This window comes from Leptonychotes weddellii, chromosome 1 (genome assembly GCF_054177405.1).
Source record: "Leptonychotes weddellii isolate Sample4059 chromosome 1, ASM5417740v2, whole genome shotgun sequence".
NCBI lineage: Eukaryota > Metazoa > Chordata > Mammalia > Carnivora > Phocidae > Leptonychotes > Leptonychotes weddellii.
Genome location: NC_138369.1, coordinates 47,256,934 through 47,272,607, shown reverse-complemented (window position 1 = coordinate 47,272,607; position 15,674 = coordinate 47,256,934). Strand labels below are relative to the sequence as shown.

The 15,674-nt window shown below is 41.8% G+C and overlaps 1 pseudogene; it reads right to left on the bottom strand.

Moving 5' to 3' along the window:
* Positions 1–999: 999 nt before the first annotated feature.
* Positions 1,000–1,723, bottom strand: LOC102743173 (pyridoxal phosphate phosphatase PHOSPHO2-like; annotated as a pseudogene).
* Positions 1,724–15,674: the final 13,951 nt, after the last annotated feature.

The window sequence follows — 15,674 nt, the reverse complement described above, 5'->3', positions numbered from 1 at the left end:
CACTGTGGGGCATTTTGCCATGAACAAGATTAAGTCTTCCAATCCATGAATACTAGCAATAAATGATCTGAAATGTTGTATGAACAGCAGTAACATAAAAAAGCAATGAACAAAAGGAAATGATGTCATTTACAATAGCATCAAAAAGAATAAAATACAGGGCGCCTGGGTGGCTCAGTCGTTAAGCGTCTGCCTTCGGCTCAGGTCATGATCCCAGGGTCCTGGGATCGAGCCCCGCATCGGGCTCCCTGCTCTGCGGGGAGCCTGCTTCTCCCTCTCCCACTCCCCCTGCTTGTGTTCCCTCTCTCGCTGTGTCTCTCTCTGTCAAATAAATAAAATCTTTAAAAAAAAAAAAAGAATAAAATACTTTGGAATAAATTTAACCAAGGAGGTGTCAGACTTGTACACCGAAAACTACAAAATACTGTTGAGATAAATTAAAGAAGACTGAGATAAATGGAAAGACATCCCATGTTCATGAGGGGCAACTGATTTCTGTGTGTTGATCTTGTATCCTGCAACTTCCCTTTGCGTGTTTCTAGGAATTTTTTTTTCAACTAGACTATCTCACTTGTAGATATACAATTGTTGATATACATCTCTTATGATATATATTTTTTTAAAATTTCTGTGAAGTCAGTAGTAAAGTCTCCACTTTCTGATTTTAGGAATTTGAATTTTCCTTTTTTTCTGAGTCAGTCTAGCTAAAGGTTTCTCAATTTTTTGTTGCTCTTTTCAAAGAAACTACTTTTGGTTTTGTTGGTTCTTTCTAGTGTTTTTCTGTTCTCTATTCTATTTCTCTTTCTTATAATCTTTATTATTCCCTCTCTTCTGCTAGCTTTAACTTTAGTTTGCTCTTCTTTTTCTAGTTCCTTAAGGTGGAAATTATGGTTATTGATTTGAGATCTTTCTTCTCTTTTAATGTTTTATTTATAGCTATAAATTTCTTCCTGAGCTGCTTTCACATTGTCCCATGACTTTGTTGTTGTTGTTGGCATATTACTCCTTTATTAGAAATTGTAAATGAGAAATTATTTCAACATCTGAAGACCAAACTACAATAGAAGATTATTCCATAGGTTCAAGATTTTGAGACATTTTATGAAAAGAGTTTTCTATAAAGTATATCCTTTCTATGGCATGGCAACATCATTCTTCTTTTAAAAAGTTACTGGACAGACATCATTTCCACCATCACTTATATAAACAATTTGTGTATAATCTATAAGTTGTAACTGTTGTAACTGAATCTACAAATTCTACCAAAACTACATTTTTGCAAAGATTCTCTGGGTACCTATTGCAAGAGTGAGCATGATAATTTTTCACAGTGAGATGATCATTGCTATCAAAAGCTGCTGGATTTGTAAACACTTTATCAAACACATCATGAAAACTAGTAGCTCTTAAAACCCAATCTATGGAGACTGAATTTGAATCTGAAATATTGATGCAGTCAAATTTATCCTTGTTCTTTCTTGTTCTATCCTTGTTCCACCATCCTTAGAGATAAAGGTATTGATGTCACTTCTCTTTTCACTTCATCTTCTCTTACACCTGCATCTTCCAAATACTTAAAGATTCTGCCCATAAATTCTGCCCCAAATCCTTTTTCATAAGAATTTTGTAGAAGCTTTTTCTCTGGAGTGCACTGTACAATCCAGGTGTCACTATTGTCATCTATGATTGTATTGTCAAAGTCAAAAATGAGCAAAGTTTTCATGGTTCCGAAAGCAAATTTGGGTTACCAGTATTTGTGTTCCTGTGGGGATGATTTTTGAGCACTCAGAATGAAACTGACTTGGTATTCCCAAGACAATTAGTTTTACTTCAGAATAGAGCTTATGTTAAACAGTCATGACAATCTTCAGTTTTAAACACCAGCCAGTTTCTAACCAACCTTACTCCTACTCTGTATGCAGGGAACAAAGTCTTCTGGTTTGGAGCAAAGAAATGGAGACTTCCTAACTCCAGCATTATTACAGTAGAACACCTGATAGAAAACCTGCCAGGTCTGCCCTGAATGTAGGTGCAAGCACCAGACTGGGCCAGATCCCCAGGGCTCCTCACTGACCCAGGCCAGATGTCAGCAGCCATCCCGGCCTCTGTGGCTTCTCCCTTGGACTCTGCACTCTGACCTCATTCCCGTGCCTTATCCCATAAGTTTCGATATATTGTATTTTTGTTTTCACACCTTCAACTATTTTCTAATTTCCCTTTTGATTGCTTCTCTATCCATTGGTTGTTTAAAGGTGTATTGTTTAATTTGCACCTATCTGAGAATTTTCCAAATTTCCTTCTGCCATTGATTTCTTGTTTCATTCTGTTGTCAGAGAAGGTACTTTCTAAGATTCCAATCTTTTAAAATTTATTGAGACTTGTTTTGTGGCCTAACATATTGTCTCTACCAGAGAATGGTCCTGTGGACTCAAAAAGAATGTGTACTCTGCTACTGTTGGGTGGAGTGTTCTGTTAGGTCTAGTTGGTTTATAGTGTTGTTCAAATTCTCTATTTTCTTTATTGATCTTCTGTGTAGTTGTTCTATCCATGATTAAAAGTAAGGTAGTGAAGTGTCCCAACTTCTATTGTAGAACTATTTCTTTTTTTAATCCTATAAATTTTTGCTTCATATGTTTTGGGGCTCTGTTGTTAGGTGTGTATATGTCTATAATTGGTGTATCTTCTTGAGGTATTGACCATTTTCTCAATATATAATGTTCTTCTTTGTCTCTTGTAAAAATTTTTAAAGTCTGTTGTCTCTGATATCAGTATAACCACCTTTGCTGTCTTTTTGCATGGAATTTGCATGGAATAGTTACAGGCAATATCTTTTTTCCATCATCTGACTTTCAACCTAGTTGTGTCTTTGGATCTAAAGTAAGCTTCTTTGTAGACAGCATATAGCTGGATCTTTAAAAAAAAAAAAAATCCATTCTGTCAATCTCTGCCTTTTTGTTGGAGAATTTAATCCATTTTTATTTAATGTAACTGCTGATATGGAAGGGCTTGATTCTGTCACTTTACTATTCATTTTCTATATGTCATATCTTTTTTTGTTCTTGAGTTCCTATATTATTACCTTCTTTTGTGTTGAACTGATTTTTTTTTATACTATGCCATTTTTATTCCTTCTCATTTTCTTTATTCCATATTTTTTAGTTATTTTTTAGTGGTTACCCTGGTATAATGGGTTGAACAGTGTCTCCTCAAAATTTATATTCACCTAGAACCTCAAAATGTGTTCATATTTGGAAGTAGGGTCTTGGCAAATATAATTAATTAAGATTAAGTCATATTGGCTTAGGGTGGAGCCCAATCCAATGACGAGAAGCCAGAAACACACAAAGAGGGAAGAAGGCCATGTGATGACTGAGGCAGAGATTAGAATGGTGCATCCATAAACCAAGTAATGCCAAAGATTCCTAGCAACCACCAGAAACTAGGGAGAGGCAAGGAAGGATTCTTCTCTAAAACCCCCACAAGCTGGGCCCTGTCAACACCTTGATTTTGGATTTCTAACCTCCAGAACTGTGAGAGAATAAATTTCTGTTATTCAGGTTATCAAGTCTGTGGTCTGGATATCATGGAAATCCCAAGTAACTAATACATTTGAGTATTACAATTGACAACAAACAAGTTTCAACTAATACCAGCTTAGGCTTAATAGTACACAAAACTCTGCTGCTAAACAGCTCACCCTTCCTCCTCTACGTTGTTATCAGAAATTACATCTTTATATATGCATTGTGTGCCATTAACATAGATTTGCAATTAGTGTTTTGTGCCTTTGTCTTTCAACTTAGGTGGGGAAAAAAGAGAAATTATAAACCAAAAATACAATAATACTGGTTTTATATTTACTTATATAGTTACTTTACTGGTATTTTTTTTCCTTGTATTGCTTTGAGTTACTATCTAGTATCCTTTCACATCAGCCTGAAGTACTCCTAGCATTTCTTGTAGGGCAGGTCGACTAGTGGTGAACCTCCTCAACTTTTATTTATCTAGAAAGTCTTAATTTCGTCTCTATTTTTGTAGGATAGTTTTGCTCAATATAGAATTCTTAGTTGATAGCTTTTTTTTTTTTTTTTTGGCTATTTAAATATTTCATCCCAGTGCCTTCTGGCCTCCATGGTTTGTGATAAGAAATTGTCCTTATCCTTATTAAGGATCCCATGTACACAATGAGTCTCTTTTCTCTTGCTGCTTTCAAGATTCTCTCTTTGTCTTTGTCTTTTGGCAGTTTGATAATAATATGTCTCAGTGTGGCTCTCTTTGCATTTATTCACCTTGGAGTTTATTAAGCTTCTTGAGTGTGTACAGTCATGTCTCTCATCAAATTTGTGGCACTTTTAGTCATTATTTCTTCAAATATTCTTTCTTCCCCTCCTCTCTCTCCTGTCCTTCTGAGACTCCTGTTATGGATATGTCTGTATGCTTGATGGCCTGCCATAGGTCTCTTAGGCTCCATTAATTTTTCTTCATTCTTTTTTCTTTGTGCTCCTCAGGCTAGATAACTCTAATTGATCCATCTTTGAGATCACTGACTCTTCTGCTCCAATCTGCTGCTAAACCCATCTAATGATTTTTTCACTCCAATTATTGTACTATTCAGCTCTAGAATTTCTATTTGTTACTATTTATGATTCCTATCTGTTTATTTCTTTTTCCCCCATTGGTAGGAAAGCATTTGAAAGCAGTTGAGCCCCAGTGCCAACCACTGAAACTCTTCTGTCTGGGGTACTACTGAAATTCCTGCAGTAGCTGCCCACACCATGTTCCTTTAAGCTGGGACCAGTGCTTCTTGGGATCACCTAGTAGGAAATGAGCAGGGAGACGTTGCCTGCTCTCCTAGACTGATCATAAAGGGAGACAGCCTGACAGCATTAGAAATATACTTCACAGTTCAGGTCCTGGTTCTGCCACTTCCTTGTGTTGTCATGTAGGATGATCATTTCTTTGCACCTTGGATTCCTCACCTGTAGGATGGCCATCTTGTCCCGGTTTGCCTGAGATTTTCCTGGCTTTAGCACTAAAAGTCCCATATCCCAGGAACACCTACTCATCTGTGAGATGGAGATAATGCTACCTACCACAGGGTGGTTGTGAGAAATAGGAAGAAGATACAGGAAGGCACACAGGGCATGGTTGTGTTCCATAATTATTGTTAGTTATGCAAAGTGCAGGGAGGGTCTTTGAAGACTGGAAATGATGCACCAAATAGCTATCATTTTGACATGATACTTTCCATGGAGCACCTGAAAGCAGAACCTGGAGAGTTTTCTGTTAGTTCTCCTTGACCATTTCTGCCAGCTATCCCTCTGGGAACATCGCCATGTGTCAGATCCCCACGTGCTGCAGAGGGAGAGCCATTACCTGCCTCTTTAATGACACACCCAGCTTCTTTCTGGCTCTGTTCAATGCTGATGGACAGGGCTGTGTTTACTACAACATGAAGGCCTGGTGAGTGGTTTGGGGAAATCCTGGCCCCATGGAAGTATTTCTGGTGGTGACAAAGGGAGACAATGAGGTGGTAGTCCATGGGAAAAGGAGGAGCCATCAGTGTCCAGAGGTCTGGGAAGGCAGTGAGGCAGGGCTAAAGTGGGGACTGCAGGGACATAGGTATTTTGAGGCCTGACCTTGCTTGATAGATCCATGTCATAGCAAAAGAGAAGGGCAATTCCCCAAGTCTTGCTCCACTTGTACCCCCAGAGCACTAAGATCTGGATCATTGGCTTGATTCATGGAAGAATTACTTAGTGGAGAAGAATGTTTTATACCACAAGTAAGTGAAGGAGAGGCCATGGGTACCACTTCCATGGGGGTTTTTAAGAGAGGCACATATTCTTGTCAGCCAAAATTCAATTTCATAAGGAACTGTTTTCAGAAGGAATGACTTACTCTTGTGTTATAGATGTTCCTGTTGCCATTTTGGTGCCTGAGATCTTGTATGCCCAGACTTTTGGGCTCACGTTTCATTTCTTCCCTGCTGGGTTTGGCCTGAGCCTCTATTATCTCTCTCAAACCTGCCCCTTCTGACTGACATTCCTGTAGCATCAACAGATGAAGAGGCATCAGACCAGATTAGGCAGAAGAAGTGAGGCTGCCCACTGGCCTTCATGGTTCTTCTAGTCTAGGACAGTGTCTCAGAGCCCTGCCTGCCTATACCCTGTAGTGATGAGGGCTTCCTTCAGTTGCTTGGCATCAACTTCTCACCTCTGTATTTCTCCTAGTTGCCCATACGTCCTGGTCTTGGATGAGGAAGGTGGGACCGCCAATGACTACAAGGGCTACGTAGTCCACAAATGGAGCTGGACTTCCAAGACAGAGACTTTGCTTTCCCTGGAATATAAGGTGGGCATGGACAGCACAGGTGGGGTGGCTTCAGCAACCTTCCTTGGGCTGCCCAGCATTAAGAGTCAGAGGGATACCTGTAAGACAAGTGCCTTGCCCTCAGGAGCTTTATAGTCTCATTCAGCCATTTCCCAGTTGGTGAGCAGGGGTTGGGAGCTGGCTGAGGTTAACTTTTCTCCAGCCTACAACAACTGTTGGCTGCTGTACTGACCTTTCCTAGTAATATCTGTCCTATTTTTTATTTTTATTGTTAATATTACTACATTTTGATGGTTTAAATGCCCTTCACTTTAGAAGGAACCATTATAGTAGTTGATAGCTTGATTTTTAATGCCTATACATGGCAATAAGAATTGTAATTCTATGTTGGTCTGCCCAGTTTCTGTTTGTATAACTTTACTATGTCATGAAATAAAAAACCTGTAAGTCAAAGGTGGCTGACAGACAAACTCTTTTTTATTATTCATTTGATTGTTCAGACAGCCACTCATCAAAGATTTATTAAATAATAAATTAGTGTGGAATTACTAATATTAATAATGATAAAGTTATTAATAAAGTAACTAAATGTGCTTGTTACTTTATTTAAGGCAAAGTTTCTCATCCTTGGCAGAAAAGACACTTTGGGATGGATAATTCTTTGTTATAACTGTGCATTGTAGGATATTTAGCAGCATCCCACCAGATACCAGAAGTATCCTCTCCCCAAGTTGTGACAACTGAAAATATCCCCAGACATTGTCAGATGTCCCTGGGGGGTGGGGGGGGAATAGTTGCCCTTGATTGAGAATCACTGATCTAGGGGGTAGAAAGATAAGCAATGCCCTTCAAGGAAACCCAAAGTCCAGGAGAGTAACACAAGATAGAGAAGATTAAGGGCAATTAGAGAGGGACAAATTCATAGGGATTCAGAGAAAGATCACAGAACACAAAATCCACTCAAGGTGGTATTAAGAGCCCCAGGGTAAGGGTTATGGATGGAAGTACTCCTAGATTGTGTGGCAGGGCTCAGGTACCCTACCCCTAATCGTCTGTCTCATACCTGTCCTATTCATCCTCTGCATTGGCCACTGGATTTTCATCCTTATATCTGAATTCCTATAGATCACACCTCTGCTCAGAAACATTCAATCCCTTGAATATATCTCACTCACCCTTCCTATCCCCTTGGCCTGAAATGTGCTCCCTCTTCTTTCTGCCAATCCAAATTTCCCCTCCTTCACAGCCCAGCTCATGCTTCTTCTCCATCCTGGCACTGTAGTCTACATCCAGTTCTCTCTTCTCACAGTACCCACAGTCTGGGTTACTCATATGATAATTAGTCATGCTCTGGTTGCATATAAGAATCCTGTGGAACCTTAAAAAATGCAGATCACCAGACACAGCCTCAGAGAGATTCTGATTCAGGTGGTCTGTTATAAGTGCTAGATTTCTGTATTTTTGACAGTCAATTCTGATGTTTGGCCAGGTCAGAGATTGTCAGTCTAGGAGTGTATTGAGTTGTTGTCTTAATATTAAACTTTTTGTAGCTGTATGAAGTTTATAGTCCATGAAGATTATAAATTGGTTGCATACAGGCACCATATATTATGTGTCAGTGTGACCAAGTGGACAGAATGGAATGAGAGCCTGAGAAGCCTTATATAGTGCCAGCTAGCCAGACTCTGGCTTTGAAGCTGTGTGAAAATCACTCAGCTCCTCTGAGTCTTGATTGTCTAATCAATACAGAGTGGATCACCAGACCAGCCCTGCCTCACACTGCTTTTGTGGGAATTAAATAAAATAATGGCAGGGAAGTTGCTTTGACATCACTAAAGTGTTTGGGTAACATAGTTCAGTTCATTGTTCTATCCCCTGGAGCTGCATAAAGAAGTGCACAACAGGGACTGGTGTAGTCAGGAGCGGCCTGGAGTACAAAATGACCTTTGAGTTGCCTCAGGAATGTGGGTGCATATGATTCATGTAGATAGAAGAGGAAAGGGAGAGCATTCTGGGTAGAAGGAATAGCATCTGTAAAGGCTTGGATTTGAGACTTAGTGTGTCATCTTTAAAAGTTCACAGGTGCTTCTTGTGAAAGAAAGGGGGGTAGGAGGTGTATATGCTGTGAGGTAGAGGTGAGACGTGTTGGATGTCAGGCTGAGGAACTTGCTTGTTGTTTTGTAGGCTGCAGTGGCCAGTTTGTTGTCACCCAAATATTTACATTTCCAGTGTTTTTCATTCCTCTCTGAAAATCTAAGTTTCCCTCCAGTATTATTTCTCTTCAGTCTGAAGAAGTTCCTTTAGAATTTCGTGAAGGGCAGATCTGCTGACAACAAATTCTGTTTGCTTTCGTGTTAAAAATGTCTTTATGAAAGGATATCTTTGCTGAGTATGGAATTCTGGGTTGACTGGTGTTTTTTTTTTCCTTCCAGCAATTTAAAAATACTGTTCCACTGTGTATGTCCTCCAAAGTTTATGATGAGAATTCTGTATTTATTCAAATCATTGTTCATTTTTCTAGCTGCTTTCAAGATTTTCTCTTTAACCTGGTTTTCTAAGTTTGACTATGATGTGTTTAGGTATGGTTGTCTTTGTTCTGTTGGGGGTTTCCTGAGCTTCTTGAATTTGTAAATTCATGTCCTTCACCAAATTTGGAAAGTCTTCTGTCATTGTTTTAGGGAAAAATGTGCTCAATCTCTCCCCTTTTCCCCTGAGACTCCAATTACATGTATTTTAGAGCTTTCAGTATTGTCCCAAAGGTCTCTGAGACTCTGTTCTTTCTTTTTCTTTTAATTTTCAAGAGAGAGAGAGCACAACCAGGGGCAGGGACAGAGGGAGAGAGAGAGAATTTTTTTTAAGGATACTTTGTGTGGACATTCAAGTTGACATTGCCTCTTCTTTTTAAAAAGATTTATTTATTTGAGAGAGAGAGAAAGTGTGTGGGGGGGGCAAAAGGGGAGGGAGAGAGAGAATCTCAAGCAGACTCTCCACTGAGCGTGGAGCCCACCACAGGGCTCAATCTCACGACATTGAGATCATGACCTGAGTGGAAATCAAGAGTCAGTGCTTAACCAACTGAGCCACCCAGGCGCCCCCAGAAAGAATTTTAAGCAGGCTCCACACTCATCATGGAGCCCCACGTGGGGCTTGATCTCACAACCCCAAGATCATGACCTGAGCCAAAATTTGGTTAAGAGTTGGACACTTAACTGACTAAGCCACCCAGGCACCCCAACTCTGTTCATTCTTGTTCAGTTTCTTCTGTTCTCAGCTTGGATAATTTCTATGGATCTAACTCTCAAGTTCACTGACTTTATTCTGATATCTTCATTCTGCTATCATGCTAATCCTGTGAATTTTTAAATTTTTGTATATATATTTTCAAGTCTAGAATTTCCATTTAGTTCTTTTTTAATATTTTCTATTTCTGTGCTGAGATTGTCTATTTTTTCATTTATTACAAATATATTTTCCTTGGCTTCATTGAGTACAGTTAAATTAGCTGCTTTAAAGTTTTTGTCTGATAATTTCAACATCTGGGACATACCACACAGGACTGGCTATCTGTTACCTTGAGAATGGCTCACACTTCACCGGTTCTTTACATGTTGAGTAATTTTAGATCACTGACATTGTGTATGTTGTGTGAGGATCTGTGGATTGTGGAGTCTGAATTTTGATATATTTCTCTGAAGAGTGTTAACATTTTTGTTTTAGCAGGCAGTGAACTAGGTTAGACTCACACCACAAACTTTGTCTTACCTGCAGTAGGCAGGAGCTCACATCTCAGTTCAGTTTTTCTGTTTCCCTAGCAGTAAGCTGTCTTGAGTCTTCTCTGCTCATGCATGCTTCAGGGATTAGCCAGGGATATGGATGGTTTATTCATAGAATTTGGAGCTCTATTTCTTTTTTTTTTTTTTTAAGATTTTATTTATTTATTTGACAGAGAGAGACACAGCGAGAGAGGGAACACAAGCAGGGGGAGTGGGAGAGGGAGAAGCAGGCCTCCCGCCGAGCAGGGAGCCTGACGCGGGGCTCGATCCCAGGACCCTGGGATCATGACCTGAGTCGAAGGCAGACGCTTAATGACTGAGCCACCCAGGCGCCCCTGGAGCTCTATTTCTTTGGCACTGTCTCTTCTGGAATTTTATCCTTACTTTTCTGTGATTGTAGTTTCCACAAGTTTAGCCCTTTGGTTCTCTAGGCCAGGAAGATGGTGGTGTTTTGGCCATGACGGTGGCTTGCCTTCAGGCTAAAGCTATAAGGTAGAAATTCATCCCATGCTGGCCCTTTCTTTTAAGTTTTGATTCTTCAAAATTTGCCCACTTTTATTTATTCTTCAGAGACTTCAGGTTATTGTTTTATTGTATTTGTGTCAAGTTCTGTGGGAGGGTCAGCCTGGTAGGAACTGACTCAGTTGTATTGGAAGTACAACCAGTTGGTCAGTTTCTAAGTTGAGGGCTGGCATGCTCAGTTCAGCAGTGTGTAGAAAGTTGACCAGAAAGGCGTTAAGTGTCTGCCTTCAGCTCAGGTCATGATCCCAGGGTCCTGGGATCGAGCCCCGCATCGGGCTCCCTGCTCCGCGGGAAGCCTGCTTCTCCCTCTCCCACTCTCCCTGCTTGTGTTCCCTCTCTCGTTGTGTCTCTCTCTGTCAAATAAATAAATAAAATATTCTTTTTAAAAAGAAATTTGACTAGAAAGGGAAAGATCAGAGGATGGGCTAGTTCAAAGATTAGTTATGGAGTTACTAGCCAGACCTGACATGATGAAGGGTAGAAGCAACATTTTTTAAAGGAGCCATTTTAGTAGAAGGATTCAGTGGCATTCAAGCATCAGGTGTAGGGGATAAATGAGAGGAGAGAGGAGTATAGATGACTCCACAATGGAGTATGTATCTGGGTGGAAACAGAAGTTTGTGAGAGCGTCAGAGATCAATATAGTTTTAGATGTGCTAATTGGGCTCAGTGGCTTTTATGACATAATCCTCTCTTAGAGTGAGAGATTAGGGATGATGGATATATGTGATGGGTTGCCTCATGAATTCCCAAGAAGATGAGTAGTGAATGAGCTTGTAGAGCACCCATATTTGGGGCACTGGAGAGAGGAAGAGAAACCACCCAGGGAGCAGGGATAATAAAAAACAGTTGTACTGTGCTAAGCCCTGTGCATGTTTTCCCATGAAATCTGCTCAGTGCCCTAGGAAAAAATTTCTGTTACTGTCCCCAGGCTCAGAGAAGCTAACCAACTTGCCTAAAATTGCTCCACTGGTAAGTAGCTACACTGGGATTTGAAACTTGTCAAACTGTAGCACTTGAGCTCTCAACCACAGCTCTATACTACACTCTCTAGAAGAACAGGAGAAGGTAGGGTTTTTTCTTAAGTGGGAGTGATCAACAAGTTTGAAGATGTCAAAAGACTTGACAAGAAGGCAGCCATGGATCAAATGTTTTCCGGGTGCTAGAGAGCACTAGCACACAGACTGTAGAGTATGAGGAAGGGACTCAGTGGTGAAGAAACTGAATGTAGACTTTGGGGCCAATAAATGGTATAGCAGAAGGAAATGGAAGTGAAATGAAGAGTATTCCCTAGTTCAGAGGAGTCCTGGGGTACACATAGATCAGGGACATTGAAGATGGAAGAAAGCATCACCACACAGCAGGTGGGGCTGTAGACTCCTAGGCCCTTGTGTAGGGTCTCTGTGCATACGTAACTCTCTGCAGACGTGAACCATCCAGGGACCTCACAGGATTGCGCTGCCATATCCTGACAATATCTGCTCATGTGTGTTAGGGATCTTTGTGGCTTGTGAAGCCACTGCTATAATCTTCATCTCATTTGAACGTAATACTAGCCTTTCAGCTATTTCCCCTTGAGGAATTTTAGCTTCAGAGAAGCTGGCTTGCTAACAGAGCCTGAATTGGAACTTACTTCTAGAACACAAAATTCTCAGTAAGGAGTGAGTTGCTGTAAAGGCAGCTCATCCTCCCTCTTTCTATCTGGGACTGCTACATAGGAAATCCCACCCTTTTGGAAGTGATCTTTTTAAAAGGCCCCTTTGGTTCCTCCTCAGGGGAAGAGTAGTGAATATTTGGTGATTGAGGGGAGGGGACTGAGCATGTATGGCTCAGCCCCTGCTGGGTTTCCTTTTGTCATCTGCCCACCCACCCACAGAGGAGTGCATTCTGGTGCTTCCTGCCTTGTTGTCAGCTTCCCAAGGCAGCTCTGTGTGCTCTAGAGCAAGGCTCATAGTCAGACTTGGTGCCTGGGTGCACATGTCTGATTCATAGATAGTGTAGGCTTATGACCCAACCTGCATCTCTATCCAGCTCTACTAGAACCAAAGCTGATTTGCCTCCAGATTCCTATGTCTCTTTCACAGGTGGTTCTAAGCTTGGGCTGGAAAGGGAAGGGGCAGGTATAGGAAAGCATCAGTTAGGTTTTCTGCCAGTCCCCCCAAAAAAGACTGGAATTCTTTCTTCTTTAGGAAAGCTAAATTCCAACAAAAGAACTGGTAAGATCTTACAGCTTTCTCGGCCCCAAGCCAAGAGGAGTTTTGTGCTTTGTGGTGGGGGGGGAGCGGAAGGGTGGATAATAGAAGCAGAGACTCCCTAAGAACTGTTTCTTCATCTGCAGGTGAATGAGCAAATTAAGCTGACGGTGCTGAGCCAGGACTCCATCATGGTCACCTTCACCTCCCTAAATGAAACAATAACACTCTCGGTATCAGCCAGCAATTGTCCCCATGGGGTAGCGCATGAAAAACGGGTAAGCCAAAGCAGACCAGGTCCACAGGCCTGACCCCAGCATGTCTCAATGTGGGTTGCCAGTCCATATCTCAGTGCCTGTGCTCCTCTATCCCTCCACCCCCTTCCCCATGCAGGGCCCTACCTCTTTCTCTGACTAATGAATGGACTCCTATTCATCATTCACTGTCTGATGTTAGCACTACTTTCTCTGTGAAACTTCTATCAGTTAGGAGTCTTTCATTTGTGATAGTCTCCAAAGCAGATTAGCAAAGCATGGAGAGAAACTATATTGGCTCAGTAAATTGAAAAGTCTATCAGTAGGCAGCTGTAGGCATGGCTGGATCCAGACCCTCAAATGATTCCATCAGATCTTCCCATCTCTTGGCTCTGCTTTCCTCTTTATTGGCTTCATTCTCAGGGAGTTTCTCTCCTTATGGTGACAAGATGGTCATGGGCATCTCTGGGCTCATTATTCTACCAGCTTTGTTCTTTCTAGGAGAAAAAGGGCTTCTCTTTCCTAAGTGCTCAAGTAGAAGTGCCAACACCAACGTTGCTGCCTCTGCCTGAAGTGGCCACCGTGGCCAGGAGCACAGGTTGCTCTCACAGGGCAGGCTTGAGTATCACGTCCATCCTGAGAACCGAAGGGCATGATCAGTCCAGGTATACCACCTGGGTGACGGATGGGGCAGGAACATCATGGTGCTGTTACCAGAAGAGGGAGAGATGATACTGGAAAGAATAACTACCAATGTGTGTTGATAACCCTCTCCACCACCCCCTTTCCATCCCAAGGAGAGTCCGCCTCTCCCTCTGCTCAACCCTCCCAGCCATGACTCATCTCTATTCTAGCACTCCTTTATTTATAAACCTATCTTCTCTACCAGACTGAGAATTTCCTGTCATTCCTACTAATGTCTTTCTCCAGGGCTCCAGAACAGGACTGCTTCAAATTAAGTATTTACTAAATGTTTGTTGGGTGGGTAAGAAAACAGTGGAGACTGGAAGCCCAGGTCTTCTATTTGCTGGGTCTTTATGGATCCTACTGTGTTCCTGATCCCGAGTCAACATCATGGAGAGAGATAGAGAGGATGGATCCCCAATCCTTGAGGGGTTACTGGTCTAGTTGAGAACACTTGACATATACCATGAGACTGGGGTAACCAAGGGTTCATTGATGGAGCAAGCCACTTGCATTGCAAACAGGGTGCTTTGCTGGGATTAGTTCACTGGGGAAGACTCCTTGGAATGGGAGCAGAGGGACCCACACCTTCCAGTTTCTGCGGGCTCAGTCCCGGTTTATACCTGCCAGCCTGGAGGAATTATTTTTTTTTTGAAGATTTTATTTATTTATTTGACAGAGAGAGACACAGTGAGAGAGGGAACACAAGTAGAGGGAGTGAGAGGAGAAGCAGGCTTCCCACTGAGCAGGAGCCCGATGTGGGGCTTGATCCCAGGACCCTGGGATCATGACCTGAGCTGAAGCCAGACGCTTAAGGACTGAGCCACCCAGGCACCCCCAGCCTGGAGAAATTATTAATAGCATCTTATTTCACTCTCAAAAGTGTCCTGGTTTGGATGTTCATTTATATGATCATCCAGAGGGCAAGTGCACCCTCCGCATGTTCCTGTCTGGGGCTGAGCAAGGCTGTTGTGCTGCAGGGGCATTTGCCACCAACATGCCACAGGCTCATAGACTCACAGAGCTGACAGAGCCCATTAGGAGCAGCCAGCCCAATGTTCTCACTTTACATGGGGACATGGAGGCAGGCATTTGTGAGGGACCCATGCTATATGAACAAGACACAGAGAACACCTGTGTTTCTCTGGGAGGAGAGCATTGCACCTGTTTTCCCACCACCTTTTCATTTGAGCAGCATTTCAATTTCATTAATTCATTAAATAATTCAATAAACATTGATTAGCACTTGCAGTGTGCCAACTTGGCTGCTGGGATGTAGAAATGGAAGAAATCTCACTCCCTCTAGTCTCTAAAATACCTTCCATCTAATGGAAGGGGGCAAAAGCATCAACACCAGTTGTAATCCAGCTGGATTGGTACAGTGTGCCAGGGAGAGGGGCACCATGGAAGCTGCTGGGGTACCAGGAGAGAGTGTTCGTTAAAGGGGCCCCATAGGAGCACCCAGGAAACTCAGATGCCTGTGACTTCAGGCTGCACTGATTACTTCAAAGAGCAGAAGAACCCCGGCTTTTGATCCATTTGGGCTAAGATGATGATCATGCTTATTGATGAGTCCACCCTGCCCATTTGGTTCCATTTTATTACTCTACTCTAAAAATCACTTTTTTGTGTTATATGACTAAGTACACATGATGCATGAGGTCCTATGTCTCTATTTCTTAAAAACCTTTTTAGACTGTGTTTAAAAAATGTGAGCAAGCTTTTCTTACCAAAGGTGATAGATATTAGAGAATTGTTCTTTCCCATAAAATGGTAGTGATGCTTCGTTTTCCTAACAACCTCTTGTTTGGTAGTCACTGGAATCTGGATCACTGCTAAGAACCAGGATGTAAGCAATCAAAGACCCCCATGAACAGCCAAGAGAGGTCACTCTCTGTCCATGTACCAAACATGCC